Below are 18,311 nucleotides of genomic sequence, written 5' to 3'. Positions count from 1 at the left end.
TGGAAGGCCTGTGCACGTGCACAGACCCATCAACCATGCTTTTTGGGAATGGGCCTGTGCGCATGCACAGGCCTCCCAATCGATTGCTTCCTTCTCGCCAAGAAGGCATTCCTCGGTGCTTTACAGACCAGAGAAGCGCCACCCGCTTCTCTGGTCTGCAAAGTGCCAAGGAACGCCTTCCTTCCCCTGTTGGGGGGTGCCAAAATTCTGACTGCCTACTCTAAAAAATTACCTAAGGACAGCTCTGGTCATAGCAAGCAATCGAACAGATAAATGAAGAGAGGAACTGGGCATCCTTCCTTTCTCAATCTGTTGCATTGCATGCTGTCTTCCATCTTCCATGTAATGAGAAAGGCAGGAAGAATTTAGTGGAAAAAGGAAAGAGAGCCCAGTTCCTCCCTCTCTCTCTCTCTCTCCACTTGCCTGATTCAGCACTGCTTTTCTCACTGCCCACCCATGCCTTTCTCTGCCTTCCCTCCCTACCCCCTTCAATGCCAGGGCAACATAGTTACATTTATGCAGTCTTACAATTACAAATGGTCCTTTGAAGGCAACCATAAGGTTGATGTGGACCTCAGTGAAAATGAGTCTGACAGTCTGATCTGCTAGCTGAGCTGAAGATTTGTATGTCACCCATTCCTCTTGCCTCAAAATGAAGCCACCAAAAGTGGAAAATTTGCATCTTTATGTGGAAGTAAACCATTAAAACTGGAGACTTGGGTCCAAGCTCTGAGATTTGGCAACCCTGTTCCCTTAAGGACCTGTGGCCCAAATGTGTAATACCTTTCAGCAACAGACTTTCATTGAAAAGTTCAATTTCTCATTCTAAAAAGTGACTGCCCAGATTTTCCTTAGTTCTTGCTAGAACAAAGTTTAGCAGTGCAACATTTATGAGACCACAAAAGCCTGGACTTTGAAATTTGCAGAGTCTACAGTCCAGGAAAGTGGATTATCGAGAAAGTTCTCCCAAGGTTATTTGGAGCGTATAGCTCTCGCCAGCCCTTTTGCAATGTGCTCTACTGGCCCCATCTGCCCCCACTCAGTATCCTTTTCTGAGTACCAAAGGCTGCAAGCAGTGTATCGAAAAACCAAATAATGGGCTTTGTAAATGCTCTCTAATGGGAAACAAGTTTAGCAGAACATGAATAAAATGCTGTGGAGGGCAATCTTATTATATGTGCATTACTATAGAAAAACAAAAGCACCAGGACTCAACCAAGCAGCAATTTCTCCCTACAGCATAAAATTATTGCACATACACATTCACAACACAGTAACAGGCTTGTAGTGTGAGGTGATTTTTTTTCCTTCTTTTTGGTTTTCTGTAATGATGTGGGCTGTATTTCAGAGAAAGGCAATGGAAAACCACCTCTCAGGGCCGGCCGGAGATATTTTTAAATGTTAAGCGGGGGTGCTAAAAAGCGCCCCCGCCACCGGCCCCGCCTCCCACGCCCTGGCCCCGCCCAACATGCCCTGGCCCCGCCTCCCACGCTGCGTGGGAGGCGGGGCCAGGGCGAATAGTGCTGGGGGCGGGGCCAGAGTTGGCCCCGCCCCCCGTCCAGCGTGCCCTGGCCGCGACCAGGAGGTAAGGCCCGAATGGCCTAGCTGTGCTGTGCGCGTGCGCACAGCACAGCTAGGCCATTTTGCCCTTAGTCAACAAACTAAGGGCAAAAATGGCTTATCTGGCTGTGCGCATGCGCACAGCGCAGATAGCCCATTCGGGCCTTACTTCCTGGTCGCGGCCGGCGATCGCCCGGGCGATCGCCGGCCGCGACCAGGAAGTAAGGCCCGAATGGCCTAGCTGTGCTGTGCGTGTGCGCACAGCACAGCTAGGCCATTTTGCCCTTAGTCAACAAACTAAGGGCAAAAATGGCTTATCTGGCTGTGCGCATGCCTTACTTCCTGGTCGCGGCCGGCGATCGCCCGGGCGATCGCCGGCCGCGACCAGGAAGTAAGGCCCGAATGGCCTAGCTGTGCTGTGCGCGTGCGCACAGCACACCTAGGCCATTTTGCCCTTAGTCAACAAACTAAGGGCAAAAATGGCTTCTCTGGCTGTGCGCATGCGCACAGCACAGATAGGCCATTTTTGCCCTTAGTTTGTTGACTAAGGGCAAAATGGCCTAGCTGCTTGTCGCGGTTTGGCGTGGGCGCGGGGATTGAAGCCCCGCGGGCCCGCGCCAAACACCGGAGGCGTCGGTGGCGCTACGGGTCGCTGTCGACGCCTCGACAGCGCCCCTAGCAGCCAGCGCCCGAGGCGGCCGCGTCAGCGGCCGCCTAGTAACAACCGGCCCTGCCACCTCTGAGTGTTTCTAACCTAAGAAAACCTTCTAAAATGTATAGGGTTGCCAAAAGTCAACAGAAAGCTAGGTAAGCAATTTAAAACACACATTCAGATTTCATAATACTGAAGAAAATTCGCTAATGAATGATCTCTTTTATGGCTTTTCTCAGTATTGCCTCAGGACCTGCCTTCTTTTTAAAATGTTTGGTGTTTCAAAAATGTATTATTGTAGCATAAACACCATGTGCCCCCTCTCCCATTCAGCAATTAAGAAAGATTCAAACTATCTATCCAGACTACTTGGGAAACTGAGCTTTCACTGCAATCTATCTTTTAGGTAGAGATAAAATATGTGGGTCTGTTTTCTTGCCAATGCTTCTCTGAAAAGGACAACATGCATTTATTTGGGTGGTTTTTTAAGTGATAATTTGAGCAAGAGATGAAAAAAAGGAACTTTTACTCTTTCTATTTTCTGGTTTAGTTTATCTAATATAAGATGTAGAGAGTGCCACCACATCCAACCTGGACTACTCTAGTAGGTGTCTGAATGAAGCATCACCAGATACCAGAAATATCCCAGGAAAATATTCATTCAACCCAGGCTATAATGCTAATTTGGTGCATTGATATATTTATGAAATTCACTGTCATTAGCTATTATGTGTGTCTTCTCCTTGTTTCTCCACGTTGCTGTAACAGAGTCACATGGAGACAATCATATGATGCAGGGCAACTTCAGGTAGGATTCCATGGGACTCTGTTGGATGTCATCTACATATAGATATCACTGCTCTCCCAAGCTCCAGATGATCTCTCCCAGTGCTTCATTGTATATGTTGAACAGCATGGGGACAGCACAGACCCCTGAGGAACCCCACAGGCCAGAAACCAATGAGTCAACAGAAGTCCCTCAACACCACCTTCTGAAAACATCCCTCCAGGAAGAAACAGAGCCACTGAAGAACAGAGAGGTGACTCAGAAGGATACCATGGTCAATGGTATTGAAAGCCACTGAAAGGTTCAAGAGAACCAGCAGAGACACACACCTCCTGTCCAGTTCTCTGTGTAGGTCATCCACCACAGTGACCAAAGCTGTGTCTGTCCCATAACCAGCCGTGAAACCAGACTGAAATGGATCTAAATAATCTGCTTCATCCAGTAACCCTTGGAGTTGCAAAACCACCACATACTCTAGTACCTTGCCTAAAAATGGGAGACTGGAGACTAGTCTGTAGTTGTCCAGTACAGAGCGTTCTAGAGAAGGTTAGAAGTGCTCTTATCACAGCCTGCTTGAGGCTTGTGAGGACTCTGCCCTAAGGAGGCATTAATCACTTCCCTGACCCACTCCACCAGACCCCCTTTGGCCTGTTTTATGAGCCAGGAAGGTTTCAGAGTACATGTGGTGACTTTCACCTCTCAAAGAAAACCATCTACATCCTCAGACTGCACAAATTTAAAAGTATCAATTAACACTGGACAAGCAGGTGCCAAGGTTACATCCACTGGAGTTGTATCAACTGTAGTGTCTACGTCAGAGCGAATTCGAGTGATCTTATCTGTAAAATGGTGGGCAATCTCCTCACAGCATGCTGTTGTATGGCCAACATTCTCTTTTGGGCCAGGTTGGATTAGTCCTCTAACCACCCGAAACAGCTCTGCTGGATGATTTTGTGCTGCAGCAATAGTACAGTAGAGTCTCACTTATCCAACATAAACGGGCCGGCAGAACGTTGGATAAGCAAATATATTGGATAATAAGGAGAAATTAAGAAAAAGCCTATTAAATATCAAAATAGGTTATGATTTTACAAATTAAGCACCAAAACATCATGTTATACAACAAATTTGGCAGAAAAAGTAGTTCATTACACATTAATGCTATGTAGTAATTACTGTATTTACGAATTTAGCACCAAAATATCAAAATGCATTGAAAACATTGACTACAAAAATGCATTGGATAATCCAGAACGTTGGGTAAGTGAGTGTTGGATAAGCGAGACTCTACTGTATTTGTACAAAATGCTCTTTTTTGCTGCTTTTATAGCCTCACTATAGCTCTTTTGAACTTTGGTGCTGGAGGAAAATTCTGAGAGTGCCTTGGACCGCAAGAAGATCCAACCAGTCCATCCTCCAGGAAATAATGCCTGGCTGCTCACTGGAGGGGAGGATATTAGTGGCAAAGATGAAGTATTTTGGCCACATCATGAGAAGATAGGAAAGATTGGAAAAGATCATGATGCTGGGTAAAATGGAAGGAAAAAGGAAGAGAGGCCGACCAAGGGCAAGATGGATGGATGGTATCCTTGAAGTGACTGGCTTAACCTTGAAGGAACTGGGGGCAGCGATGGCCGACAGGGAGCTCTAACATGGACTGGTCCATGAGGTCACGAAGAATCGGAAACAACTGAACGAATAAAGAAGAAGAAGATAGATCTTCAGATACCTTTTTGCTTGTGTTCGGTTGGAATCACTCTCAATTCTCTATCACTGTCTCTCTAATCCGCATCTCATGCATTTCACTGCTGCCAGCTCTTTAGTGAACCAAGGGGCTCGTGAGAAGGGGTGCTTCGGAGCAATCATGTCTATCACCCCGGTCATTTCCCCATTCCAGAGATCGGCCAGGGTTTCAACAGGATCACCTACCCGGTTAGCAGGAAATTCCCCAAGAGCCGTCAGAAATCCACCCAGATCCATAAGCCTCCTGGAGTAGGCCACTTTAATGCCCCCCCCCCCCCACCCCTGCAGAGGTTCTGAGTCCCAGGCAGTCTAAACCTGACCAGTAGAGGGGGGCAGAGCTAATCTGAAAGTTGTGTCACCTTAAAGAATCACCAAGCTGAATTATTTCCATCCCTGGTTGTTGTCGAAATGGTAACTTTAAAAACTGATGGGTTTTGTTCTTTTAAAAATTTTGTTTTAGATAGTTGTTTTTCTTTCTTTCCTCCTTTCCCATCCTCATCCCCTTTCTTTTTTATATATTTTACCTTGGGAAGTCAGTCTTTGTTTCCAACTCATGGGATCTATTAAGGTTAAGTTATCTCAGGGTTTTCTGAGTAAGATTTGTTCAGAGAGGATTTTCCATTGCTTTCCACTGAGGTTTGAGAGTGTGAAATGCATGACTAAGGAGGAATTTGAACACTAGAGTATGTCTACACGGTAGAATTAATGCACTTTGACCCACCCCCTTTATCTACCATGGCTTAATGCTATAGAAACATGGGAGTTGGAGTTTTTCAAGGTCTTTAGGCTTCTCTGCTAAGAGTGCTGATTCCTCACCAAACTGAAATCTTTGGATTTGATAGCACTGAGCTATGGCAGTCAGTGATATCAAACTGCACTAATTCTCCAGTGTAGATGCACCCAAGTCTCCTGGAATTATGGCCCACTACTCAAATCACTATACCATGCTGGCTGTCTCCAGGGGAGGTCACTTGTTATTGCTGCTGTTGTTGTGTGCCTTCAAGTCACTTCCAACTTATGGCAACCCTCATGTGAACCTATCACTGAGTTTTTGGAGCAAAATTTGTTCTTGTTTTTATCTCTAGTTTTGCATCTCACTAATTTAATTCCTCTAATTTAATTCCTCAACCTGCCTTATAATTGAACTTATAAGTTCAAATACTGTGAATTCGCAGGGATGGCTTATAATTTCAAGATCACATAACTAGTTTGTCTTTGGATTGTTAATCCAACCTTGCAACCAAAAGCTCGGATACAACATGAAAAGACTTTTTGTGATTTTGAAATTGATCATAATTGGTTGATTTAGTGTAATTGATGTACATGGTCCTTTAAAAGTAGAACAACAACAAAACAGTTCCTTGTCCTTGTGCTTCCAATCTAAATAAGACAGGACACACAAGGCAGTGTGGGAGGAGATTAAATCCAACAGATATCTATCTCCAAGCCCAGGACAGTAGCAGTTGGGATGGATGGAAAGTTCCCCAATCTATTTCTGGGCCTAGGTATTATAGAACTTTGCTTGCCTCTTCCTCTTCCCTCTCTCTGATGCCAGGCCAGTATAAATTTATGACTTATGATTTATGTCATAAACCTGGAGGATTTTGACATTGCTGCACATGAAAGAATTATTTTACCAATCCATGTTAAGGTGAAAAGTTCTGCTCATAGTAAATAAGTACTCCTAAATAGATTATTGTTAGGCATGCCAGGCAATGATGTATATTTGGGATGACAAGGGCGTATTTCAATTCATGAGTCCCCACATAAAATATGCTGTTGGTAAAAAGACATGTTGAAAGCTGGCACAAGCAAGAAGCTGTACATCTCAGCTACCGCTTTGAGTGTCTCAACTGTCAAAACCTTGCTGGTAGAGATGTCTATGTCTCTGTTCTCCTGTCTGTGAGAAATGTTCCCATAAGCAAAGAAAATAGTTGCTGCAGGAAGAATTTATTCTTTCTTGACTTCCACCTAACTTTCTGCCCCCTGATCTAGTGAAATCTAATGTGAGTGAGAACTATGTTCCATGGAAAGCAGCGGAGGTTAAAGTAATCCTCATGTATAACTCATTCCGTTGGTTACAAATTGAACTTAGTCACAAATAATATAGGTTTTGTTAGAGTATGATCAGTTCCAAATTGCTACTCGTTACCATACATTCATCTAAGTTACAGCATGAACATTTAGTGTTATGGAATCAAATTTGCTTTGAATATACATCCAAAGTTATGAAAATTATTGAGATGAAATGTTTTCAAAAATGACCTCCATGTGTTTTAAATCAAGGTTTTGTTAGACATATACTAAGTAGTTTACCACACCACTAAATTTGAAACCAGTTTGTCTTCCTGTATCAAAAAAGGAAGTTCTTGATCAATTACATCATTTATTCATTATATCAATTGCTGGATTGTTTGTGTTCTTACATACAGAACTATTAAGTTAATTACAATGATACCAAAACCACAGCAACAAAACACATAACATTCCCAGAATTATCAATGATATAGCAGTAGATTCCATGTCATGCAATGTTACACAAAGTTGCTTGTTGCTTTTTGAAATGATATAACTAGCAGGAAAGTCTGTTTTTGAGAACATTAGCTAATCGTTTTTACGCACCAGCAGACCTCTGAAGAGGAGGCATGGTAGCCCGGTAAGTTTTTAATTTTATTTTAAGGCTTGGAGGGGGGGGGGGGGGTGTTGGTGGCCCTATGCCAGTGCAGAAGTTACCGCATGGGAACAACCCCTGGGAAAGCCCGGTCCATGGGGGGAGCAATTTTCCTCCTTGGCCCACTCCCCGCCTCCTGGCGCATCATTTCCACATGCCAGGAGGCCTCTGGAGAGGAGGCATGTTGGCCCGGTAAGTTTTTCTTTTATTTTAAGGTGAATGTGGGGGCTGGCTCCCAGGTGTACCTAGTAGTCAGTCCCCATAGGCCCAATACCCTATTAGACCCAGGCCTTTCAGGAAGGCCTGGGTCTAATGGGGTATCAAATTAATTTGGGGCAAAGCAGGATTTTGCTTTGTCCCCAATTAATTTGCTTTTACCTGAGGCATTGCTTGGATGCCTCAGGTAAAAGTCTGACATTTTGGACCCTGTCTGGAAGGGCCCTAAGAGAATGTGACTTGTCCAAGGTCACCAAGTCTATTTCCTTGGCTGAGATGGGATACAAGCCCTAATCTGCAGAGAGTCATTGTGGTATAGTAGTATTTGTACTACTATATCATACTGACTCTCAATTAAATAATTTCACATTCTCATAACTGTGTGACTTCTTATTGCTTTCATCACAACTAAGTTTTATTTTTATTTTCAAAAAGATTCGGTTGGTTTTCAAGTCATATTTAACACTGTAAAAGTATGGAAAGGAAAGATCTTGGATGTGATTAAGCCTACATTTTGAAAGGAAAAAACAGGATTTTTTATCGTGTCAGAAGCAAATTGAGAGCATACTGCAAGTCACTTCTGGTGTGAGAGAATTGGCTGTCTACAGAAATGTTGCTCAGGAGATGCCCAGATGTGTTACCATCCTACTGGGAGGCTTTTCTCATGTCCCTGCATGAGATGCTAGGGCTAACAAATGGGAGCTCACCTCATCTCACAGATTCGGACCATCAAATTTCAGGTCAGCAGTTCAGCCGGCACAAGGGTTTAACCCATTGTGCCACAGTGGAATGGTACTGAAACACTGAGAAAATGCAGTAAGGAATTGTACAGGAATGGTACTGAAACACTAAGAAATGCAATAAGGAATGTTTCCAATTAAGGAGGAGGGGTAGTGATGGATATCAACAACACTGAACAATATAATTAAAATAGATCAGTTACAGCATATTATGCAGAAAGAACAAAAATACAATGATCAGTTGATAAGGAAAAAAAGGTTTCAAAATACAGCGAACACTATGAATAGTATTTTTACATAATAAAGATCTGTTTATTCAGTCTTCACATTTGTATGCTGTGGGAACTCCTCCTGTGTAAGTTAACTGTTCATTTAAACTTTTACTTTTGCCCCCTCTAGCTTCCAAATTTGCTGTGTGTTTTGTCTGCTTTGGTGAAGTGCAAATCTATTGAAGTCCTAGCCCAAAGATCTGCCCTATTAGCACAAGTTTAAAACAGGAATGAATACACTGCTGTTTCCAGCTACTTATCATTATCTGGAAACCTCTAGGGGGTTGTTCTTATAACCTTTTTGGTGTGTGGTAGCTGTAGTTTCCAATCAATCTATGTTCATTTTCAACTGCAACTGTCTATGCTATGGCTAACATGCAAATGCAGACATCAGAGCCACAGCTCTGCATGGAATGAGTTTTTGTGCATTACCACACTTCCTTAAAGCATTGTGTGAACAAGAAAACCCAACTATAATGAATGTAAAACAACTTCTGGATTCTTCAGGGCAACAACAGCTGAACATCAACACATTAGGACAAGTACCAAAAAATTGAGCTGTTGCCACAATCCCCAGCTCTGTTTCCTTTTGGCTTGCTCTGCTTTAGAGCTGCAGAACAAGTGAATGTCATTGAAATGTCCATCTTGATTTTCATGCAGCATTACTATATATATATATATATATATATATATATATATATATATATATATAAAAAAAAAATTCTGACTATCCTTCATTCCTTACTGTTCAATTGACTTGTGCCATTTTTGGCCTATTAGGCCATCCAGAATCTACTTACAGGCATTCACAATTCAACAGCTGGCACCCTTCTTTTTCATGTGGTCAGCTGCTCGGATAATGGGTGGTTCCAGATATTAAAGGAACTAGCCATGGTTTTAAAATCTATTCTCAGAATAGGTTCAGCACCTTGAATATAGGCCATAATTGAAAACCCACAGTATACTCACCATCCCACTGGTCCCAGAGTCACCTTTCTGTCCCACCACAGCTGACCTCTATTTAAGGATTGCAGTTTGACATCAATGAGTATCCCCCTCTAGAGCTTTTGGGAGTACTTTTATTGTGTCTTCCTGCATGGCAGAATGGGGGTGGATTGGATGTCCTGGTGGTTTCTTCCAATTTTAGACCTCTAGGATTCTATTATTTTTCTTACGTATATGTTTTGCCAATCATTTCATGTGACACAACCCTAAAACCAGATTTTTACTGTGCAGGTTGGGCATCCCTTTTCCAGAATTTCAATCTGGATTCGGGGGGGGGGGGGGTCAAAACATTTCTGGTCCCAAGCATTTTGGATAAGGAATACTCAACCCATACCACTCAAAGTACCCATTGTTCTCATAGCAAATGGGGAAAGGAAGTATGAAGAAAATGTTTCACTGGAGTATTTTCCAGCAATATGCATCCCCCTCTAGGATCAGACCAAAATGTGTTACCTGAAGGAAAAGGCAAAATGCTCTTTCCTTTTGCATATCTTGGACAGTGCAAAATAAATAAATAACACGCTATTCCCAGTCCACCAACTGGTACTTGATTCTTATTCCAATACCAGTGGTGGAATAGTGTCCTCCATTAAAGTTGATGAAGTAAAATAGTCAAGGGAGCCCAGGGCATGATCTGTGGCATACTCAGCTCTGCCCTTCAATAGAAGGAAACAGCTGGAAGATTCAAGAGCATTTGCCATTCCTCCATCCATCCACCCCAGGACTGTTCCCTTCTTCATGCTCCCAACTTATTGCTATTCACTGGAAGTTAGGAAAACAGTCAATGTGGAGGATGCATAGCTGATTTTGCTTGCAGGCCACATCTTATGGAATGGAGGAGGGAACATGGGTTTGGTCTGGAAGCAGAGTGTGTGACTCATCCAATGGGTTTTCATTGCCAAGTGGGAAATTGAACCTGGTTATGAGAGCTGCAGTCCAACCCTCAAAGGACTACATCATGCTGTCGCTCTAAGGAAGCTGCTGTCCATGTTATAAGAATGGATTATAAACATTCAGGTACTTCCAGACTGAGGGTCCTGGAATTACCAATTCAAAGACACGGTGAAGCTTTCCCTCTTTCAGGGATTTTCTGTTCCAAGAAGAAAGACAAAAGCACTGGGAAAACATAGCAGGGCTAGAGGAATGAAAGTTTGTGCAAGACCCCCCCCCCATTAAAGTTTCATTAAAGAAGCAAAGAGATATCACCAAAGAGATATAAACAATAACACCAGTTCTTGAGAGCAGTTGTGTTGTAAGTGTGTCCATGCAACATTTTTGACTTAAAATGCATTTTTAAAACAATACAAGCTTCCTAGTATAAAACACTTATACATTTTCCTCTTGAAAAGGTGGCATTTCAATTCTCTCAAGAGATGTTTTTGTTCAGAAAGATTCAGTTTCAGAGAGACAACTACTTCTGTTCCTATCGATGGCAAATGGGAATTAGGTCAGGGACTTCAAAGGGAGAAAAAGGCTGAGCTCAAAGTCTTCAGAGGTAAATAAAAACCTACCTTTAATCCAGAGGTTTTGACCTTTCAAGTTCTCACGTGTTTGCACTATAAGCTGTAATTTCACTGTAAGCAAAGCACCCTGCTGAAATAGAGATGAGTGAAAAGCAATTCCCTATGTACTGTCTTCTGTGTTCTCTTTTGTTGTGAAAATAGGTTCATAATAAGGGATTTATTTAACACCATAGCTATAATCCACCCAAACTTAAGCAGCCTTAGATTTCAGTGGTTTCAGTAAGAAAGATTAAAATGCATGAGCAAAGAACACTGAAAAACTAATGGAAATAAGAAAAGCTTTACCTGGATCTGTCCCTGACTGAATGGTCACTTGTACTGCTCTGTAACATTTATTACAATACCTTTTAATTCATCTCTGTACAGTTGATGTCCTATACTATATTATAAAGTGGATGGCATTTTATATGATGAAACTGTGGATTATTATTAAAAATTGATGGGCAACAGTAATGGACAATAACGGTACAAACCCCGGGAGCGGCGTGAGCAACCGCTGTTAGCTCCAGCTCCTGCCAACCTAGCAGTTCGAAAACATGCCAATGTGAGTAGATCAATAGGTACCACTCCGGCGGGAAGGTAACGGCACTCCATGCAGTCATGCCGGCCACATGACCTTGGAGGTGTCTACAGACAACGCCTGCTCTTCGGCTTAGAAATGGAGATGAGCACCAACCCCCAGAGTCAGACATGATTGGACTTAACGTCAGGAGAAACCTTTACCTTTACCTTATTAAATTATAACCCATCAATCTGGAATTCTAGCACTCCAGTGTTGAGAGAAATAAACTAAAATAAAAACAAATATAACAATAAAAATTATTAAAACACAATTAAAACACCTCTAGGTGAGCAAAATGGGCAACTATTTAACCATCATTTTACAGTCAGCCCTCCACATTTGCAGATTTTGCTTTTGTGTATTTGATTATTTGAGGATTTGATTAATATGTTCTCCCTAGGAATATTTAAGTCTTCTAGCGTGATGGTCAACTTCTTCCATAGAATTGCACTAGAGCATCCAGAAATTCTTAGACTGAACATTTTTGTAGACATTTGTAGGTTCTAAGAAGGTTGATTATAGGGTTATGCTGGAAGACCTAGAAATCCCTACAGGCCCTGCCCCATTTACCTTCCAAGTGCCAAGGACAGAGAGATAAGTGGGTTTAGGGTAGCTCCGATGGAGCAACCTGTGTTTTTTGGGCTCTTTCTCATTGGTGATGGGGACAGGGCACCAGTGCACCTTGTCTCGCCCATTTTTTTAATAATTAATTTTTATTTACATACATTAACAACTTAGAACAAAACACAAAAGCAATGAACATTTTACAAACACATAACCCCCCACCAAGGCCTGAACAAGTATCATTTCCTTTACCATAAGATTTATAAGTCAACCATTAAACAAATATCATATCCAAAATTCCTGACCAACATGATTATATTGTTTTCCCTTTTCACTTTCTAGAACATATTTAATAAAAACTGGCCAGTATAAACCAAAATCAGATCTATTAGTTTTCCCCCTGAAGACCCTCATTTCCATTGATAATTTATCATTTAAGGCTACATTCCATACCTCCCCATACTATGCTTCCAATGTAAGATTGGTTACTATCTTCCAATTCCTTGCAATTATAAGTCTCGCCACTGTGAGTAAGATAATCGCCAATTCTTTCTTTTCCATTTCTAAATTCAACTTTGTTGCATCCATTAATAATGCTAACCTAGCATCCGGAGTGATGTTTGTTCCTATAATGTTACTGATTTCTATAAATATGTTGTTCCAAAATCTCTTCAACTGGGGGCATTCCCACCATAGATGAAAATATGCCCCTTTGTGCATGCCACATCTCCAACAGAGGTTACTTTGCTTTCTATCCCTCTGGTGTAGTTTAACCGGTGTGGTATACCATCTCCATATGACTTTATATACATTTTCTTTTAATTTTATTGACAAATTCTTAACCACTCTCCACTTTAAAACCCTTTTCCAATTGAAGTCCATCAGAGGCCCTAGGTCTCCTTCCCATACTTGTCCCGCTCTTCATATGTGATGGGGAAGGAGGCAGAGCACATGGAGTGCCATGAGGCAAAGTGGCACAGACCCCCCCCCCCCCCGGACATGTGAAGAGGTCCCTAGTGCAAAAGAGCCCCTGATCTTTTCATTTTCCTATCACAGTTGAAAGGCAGCTTTCACATCCTAAGCACTGCCCTCCTGGGGAAGTGACACAGAATATTGGTCCATTTAATGTCACATGGGGCGGGGGGACACAACAGGAAATCCAAGTCAGTTGTATTTCCTACCCTTCTGACATATATGAAAAGTTTTACAGATTTCCTGGAATTTTTAAGGCATGAACAAAAAGTGCTTACTTTTATATTCAAGTCAATGTAATCATCATTGGAGGTAGCTAGTCAGTTATAAACTCCCTGCCCCATCTACAACAGATTTCTCCAAGTGTGTGTTCTCCAGATGTACTGGAATACAACTGCCATCACCCCCAGACAACATGGAACCAGACTGGGAATGTGGGAGTTCTCTAGACAAGATTGAAGTTTATAATTACCGTATATACTCATTTATAAGTCAACCTCATGTATAAGTCAAGGGCAGGATTTGTTGCCAAAATTATGAATTTTGACCTGATTCATGGATAAGTTGAGGGTCATTCCACAGAGAGAGAAAAGCACTCCTGGCCATCATCACTACCATTTCTTCACCCAGGTATTTAAAAAGGCTGGAAGTGATGCCACATCTGAGAGGTTTGTGTGCTTCTTTTAGGTTCTCTTGGGCCTTTTCCATCCCAAAGAAGGGAATAGTTCCTTTCTTGATAAGAACTAAGGTACAATACTCACACTGACCCAGGTTGATTTTTTGATGAAAATTTCTAGACTTATATATGAATATATAGCGTATGTAACTTTAGGGATTGTTGAAAACAGTCCCTAGCCTTATGCTTGCTGGAATTAAGAGAAGAAGTGAATGAATTTTCAGTCTATTGTATATTCATGCATAGCCAAATAAAGACTAATGCAGGGATTTGGTAGGGATTTATCATCTTCCTTTCTGGATTATTATATACTATTTTAAAATTTTAACTCCAGAAAATTTTATAAGACTTTATGTAAACATCCATCACTGAATAATATCTCCTGCTTGCCTTATAGCAGAACGTGCCACAAATATTAAGCAAAGTGTGTACATAGACCCACCCCTGTATACACTTACATAGATATGCGCACATATACATTCTGTAAGTGTAAGAGTCTCTATAGGCTTCTCCAACCATTTACTGAAGGCTCACCATGGCTTTTAAGTAAGCAAAACCAAGAGAAAAAAGGAGTGCCAAATTCATAAAACTCCATAGAAAAGGATTTATTTCCATGGCTATGTTATGCGGTTTTCCTTGGGTATCTTGTAGCAAACTGTTCCCCCATTTTTTAAGGAAAAGAAAAAAGTCTCAAGGAATGCTTTCTCTTGAGATGCAACAATACTTTTGTTTCAGAATTGTGTAGGTGGATATGAAAACTGGGCCGTTGTCCAAGAACGGAAAGACAGAGAAGGCTGGCTGAATGGGATTTGCTCGATGGATTTTGCTGCAGTAGGGAGCTTTTGGCTTCATTGCTGCAGTAGCAGACTCAAATGCACACTCACACACACATAGAGATACAAGGCTAGAGACCTGAAAGAGACCCACTGTTAAAAACAGCCTGCTGCAAAAAACAACAAAAATTCCCTGTTGGAATGGGACCAGGGCTGAATCCCTGTAGTATAGACAAAGCACCTTCACAAGACAGCTTGTGACAGCTACCAGCATGTGTGGAATGAAACCGCCCTAACGGTTTCAAGAATTACTCCACCCTAATACACTACCTTTGGTCTAGAAAGACCGCCAACTGACTGCATACAGTTCCTCCCTCTCTTTGGCAGCAGAAATCCATCACTGATGGCAATTATGGGCAAAAGCAGGGCTTCCAAACCTCAGTTTGAAAAGGCATTAAAAAAAACAATTTTCGGGGGGAAAGGGGATATGATGCTGCCTCCTCTTGGAAACCCAAGACTCATCACTCCAACTGAGAAGAGTTCCTTTCATAGTCTCTTTCCCCCTCCTCCTTTTCCCCACAACCAACATGTAACGGCTTTTCAAGAAGGGATCTGAGCTCCAAGCCAATGTCAGCCTTTCAAAGTAATGCATGGGCTAAATGCATGGCACACGATGGGTGGCTGGCTTGGAAATCAGATTTCCTTGGCCCCATTCATAAACAAAAGTCTCAGCTCATGCTGAGCTAATATTCAAATGTAATGTATATTTTAGCAACATCAGTATCAGCAGCCAGAAGAGAACCTCTAAAGGAAAAGAGTTTTGTTGACGTTGTTGTGGCAGGCATTACCTGTATTTTCCATCCTAAAATTTATGTGGGATCTTGAAGACACCGTGAAGATTCTGGCAATCTGGGCCAGATTTCTAAACATGCTCTCCACATCATAAAGGCTCCTACTGGGGTGACATTATCAAGGAGATTTTTTTTTATTTCTGGCAGGGAACATATATATACATTCCCTGCCTTGTAAAAATTCTCCTACAGCTCACATTGTGATTTCCTTTGTCCTGGAGGGGCAGAAACAGCAGCGGCTATGTTATGCAGATGCTGGAAGGAGAGAGGCCAGGACTGTGGAAATCTGCAGAACAGGAGAGTTACATTCTCTATACTCAGGCATGTTTTAAAGGTAGCCTGGGGAGGAGCCTGTCTCAGCTCAGGACACGACAGCTGTGGAAAAGGCAAATTTCATGCTAGGGATTATTAGGAAAGGGCCTGAAATAAAACTTTCAATCCAATCATGCCTCCTTCACACAAATGTATGCCATGACTGCATTTGGAGCACTATATACAGAGTTCAGTGTTCTCAAAGGATAATGTCGAGTTTGGAAAGGATTTCTCAAAAATAGGGTATTGTGTAGAGGTTGAGAAACTGCAGGGAAAGGTCCAGGCAAGCAGTGAGCTTGGGATGCCTTCCTTCTGAGGTAACATGGAGAGACTGTGGCTTTATTTTTGGATGACTAAGGGGATCATCATTATCATTATTTTAATGCTGTCATCTTATGGTATTGAGGAAGTGGATGGGGCGGGGACGCGGGAGTGTAGGCACTTCTTTCACATTCATAGCACTTGAACCTGGAGTTAACTATGGATTTTTAAAGTCTTTCACACAATGCAAAATTCATTTATGGAATTCACTGCCACTACAAAAGCTGTGCTGGGGAGAAGTCCCCTCAGTGTCCCACCAGTGGAAGAGGGGCAATATATTGTTAAGGGGGGGGGGGGGTTAGGATGACATGGAAAAAATCTTTCCCAGCAGAATACCCTCTCTTTAAAACTTTGATTGATGCAACATAGGTGTCATTCTAGCATCAAATATAAACATGACCTTGAATACTTTCTGCCATTACGGGCATCATAATTCAAGAATAATTTTGACAAAGATCTGAAAGACTGGGCCTATGAGGAGCTATTTAGGGAGTTGGATACATTCAGCATGGAGGCAAGAAGGTGCAGAAATGACATGAAAGCCATATTTAAATATTTGAAAGGGTATCATATTGAGGAGGGAGCAAATGTATTTTTGCGGCTCCACAGACCATGTCAGGACCCAGACTGCGGAGCACCAATAACCATGCACAGAGATCAGAATCTATCTAATATCTTTATTAAGGAAATATATAAAGTCAATAAAAATAAGTGTAGAATATAGTTCAGAAGTAGACCTTTCAGGAAAGGTCAAATATAGTCCAGGGAAACGATGTCCAATATGAGATATTAAAGTCCAAAGCTGTAATCCAATAACCGAAACACACACTTTGCCAAGCAAAGTGAGGGGAAATGACAAGGTCCTTTAGTCCATGGAGCTTGATGCAAGGCTGGAGGGCAAACTAGATTCTTGGCAAATAAGGCTTGATTCAAGGTAACAAGAAGCGAGGAACAAGAACAGGGTCCGTGGCAAAAATCCGTGGCGAGGTCCAGGGAACAAGGCAAGGCGGGAACGAGAACAAGGTCCTGGAAACTGAAGTAGCGTAGTCCACACACAATCTACTCCCGAAGTTGACGAATTGACTCCGCAAGGAATCCTTGTGGCCAAACACCTATATAGGATCTTGTTTTCCCGCCAAAGAACACTTTCTCTGGGGAACAAGAAACGAAACCTATTCTGTGTCCAGATGCAGGACTCCTTAAACTTTCCTAAGGGAAACAGACTTAATCATCTAATTGTCTGGCAGCAATCCTGGCGCTCCTGCGAGTCGCCTCCCGAGCGCTTCTATCTTGATTATAATAAAGGCGGCGAGAAAATGGGGGAGATTTCTGCTCAAGGCTTATTTGGCTGACTTCTTGTGGGCAAACATCTTGCAGCTGCAAGGGCTCCAAATCCGGAAACCCAAGTTTTCCTCTTCATCTGTCACAACAGTACTAGGAACGGGATTACATGGCCCATGAGTCATCACAGACCAGGACAAGGAGAGTGGATTCAAATTACAGGAAAGGAGATTCCACCTAAATATTAAGAACTTCCTGGTAATAAGATCTACTCAAAAGTGGAATACACAGGCTCACAGTGTGGTGGAGACTCCTTCACTGGAGGATTTTAAACAGAGGCTGGATGGCCACCTCTTGGGAGTGCTTTGATGGTGTGTTCCTGCATGGCAAAAGGGTTGGACTGGATGGACCTGGTGGTCTCTTCCAAACTCTATGGTTCTATGGTTCTAAGGCATTCTTAGCTTGATTTTTTTTCATCCAGATCTGCATCTTCGCATGGTTTTAAACTGTTTTAACCGGTTTTAAACTGCCTTGTTGGAAGTGTACAAAATTGATCAAATTGATTTTATTTTATATACACTCACAAACACACATTCATTCATCTATCTATATACTAGTGGTTCTACACAAACACATAACTCAGGGTGAAATTGGGGGAATTATGGTCCATCCATACTGCCCAGCCACACTAAAGCCGGTTCAGTACGGCTGAGCAGGTGTCCGATGTCCACCGCCTCTTCCACCCCATAGCTACCAGCTACAATTATATAATAGCATAGTAATTTTATTTTTAACCTGCCTCTCCCTGTGACTTGAGGGGGGTTCAACATGGT

The 18,311-nt window shown here is 42.3% G+C and overlaps 1 non-coding gene across 1 annotated transcript; it reads left to right on the top strand.

The window, feature by feature from the left end:
- The first annotated feature begins 247 nt into the window (after nucleotides 1–247).
- mir5418 (microRNA mir-5418) lies at nucleotides 248–331 on the top strand. The gene has a single exon (NR_130018.1). It is a non-coding gene; the product is annotated as a microRNA mir-5418 (primary transcript).
- The last annotated feature ends 17,980 nt before the right edge of the window (nucleotides 332–18,311 follow it).

The sequence above is a fragment of the Anolis carolinensis genome, chromosome 2, assembly GCF_035594765.1.
Source record: "Anolis carolinensis isolate JA03-04 chromosome 2, rAnoCar3.1.pri, whole genome shotgun sequence".
Taxonomy (NCBI): Eukaryota; Metazoa; Chordata; class Lepidosauria; order Squamata; family Dactyloidae; genus Anolis; species Anolis carolinensis.
The sequence above is the reverse complement of the archived record's forward strand: the minus strand, read 5'-3'. Positions and strand labels throughout refer to the sequence as shown.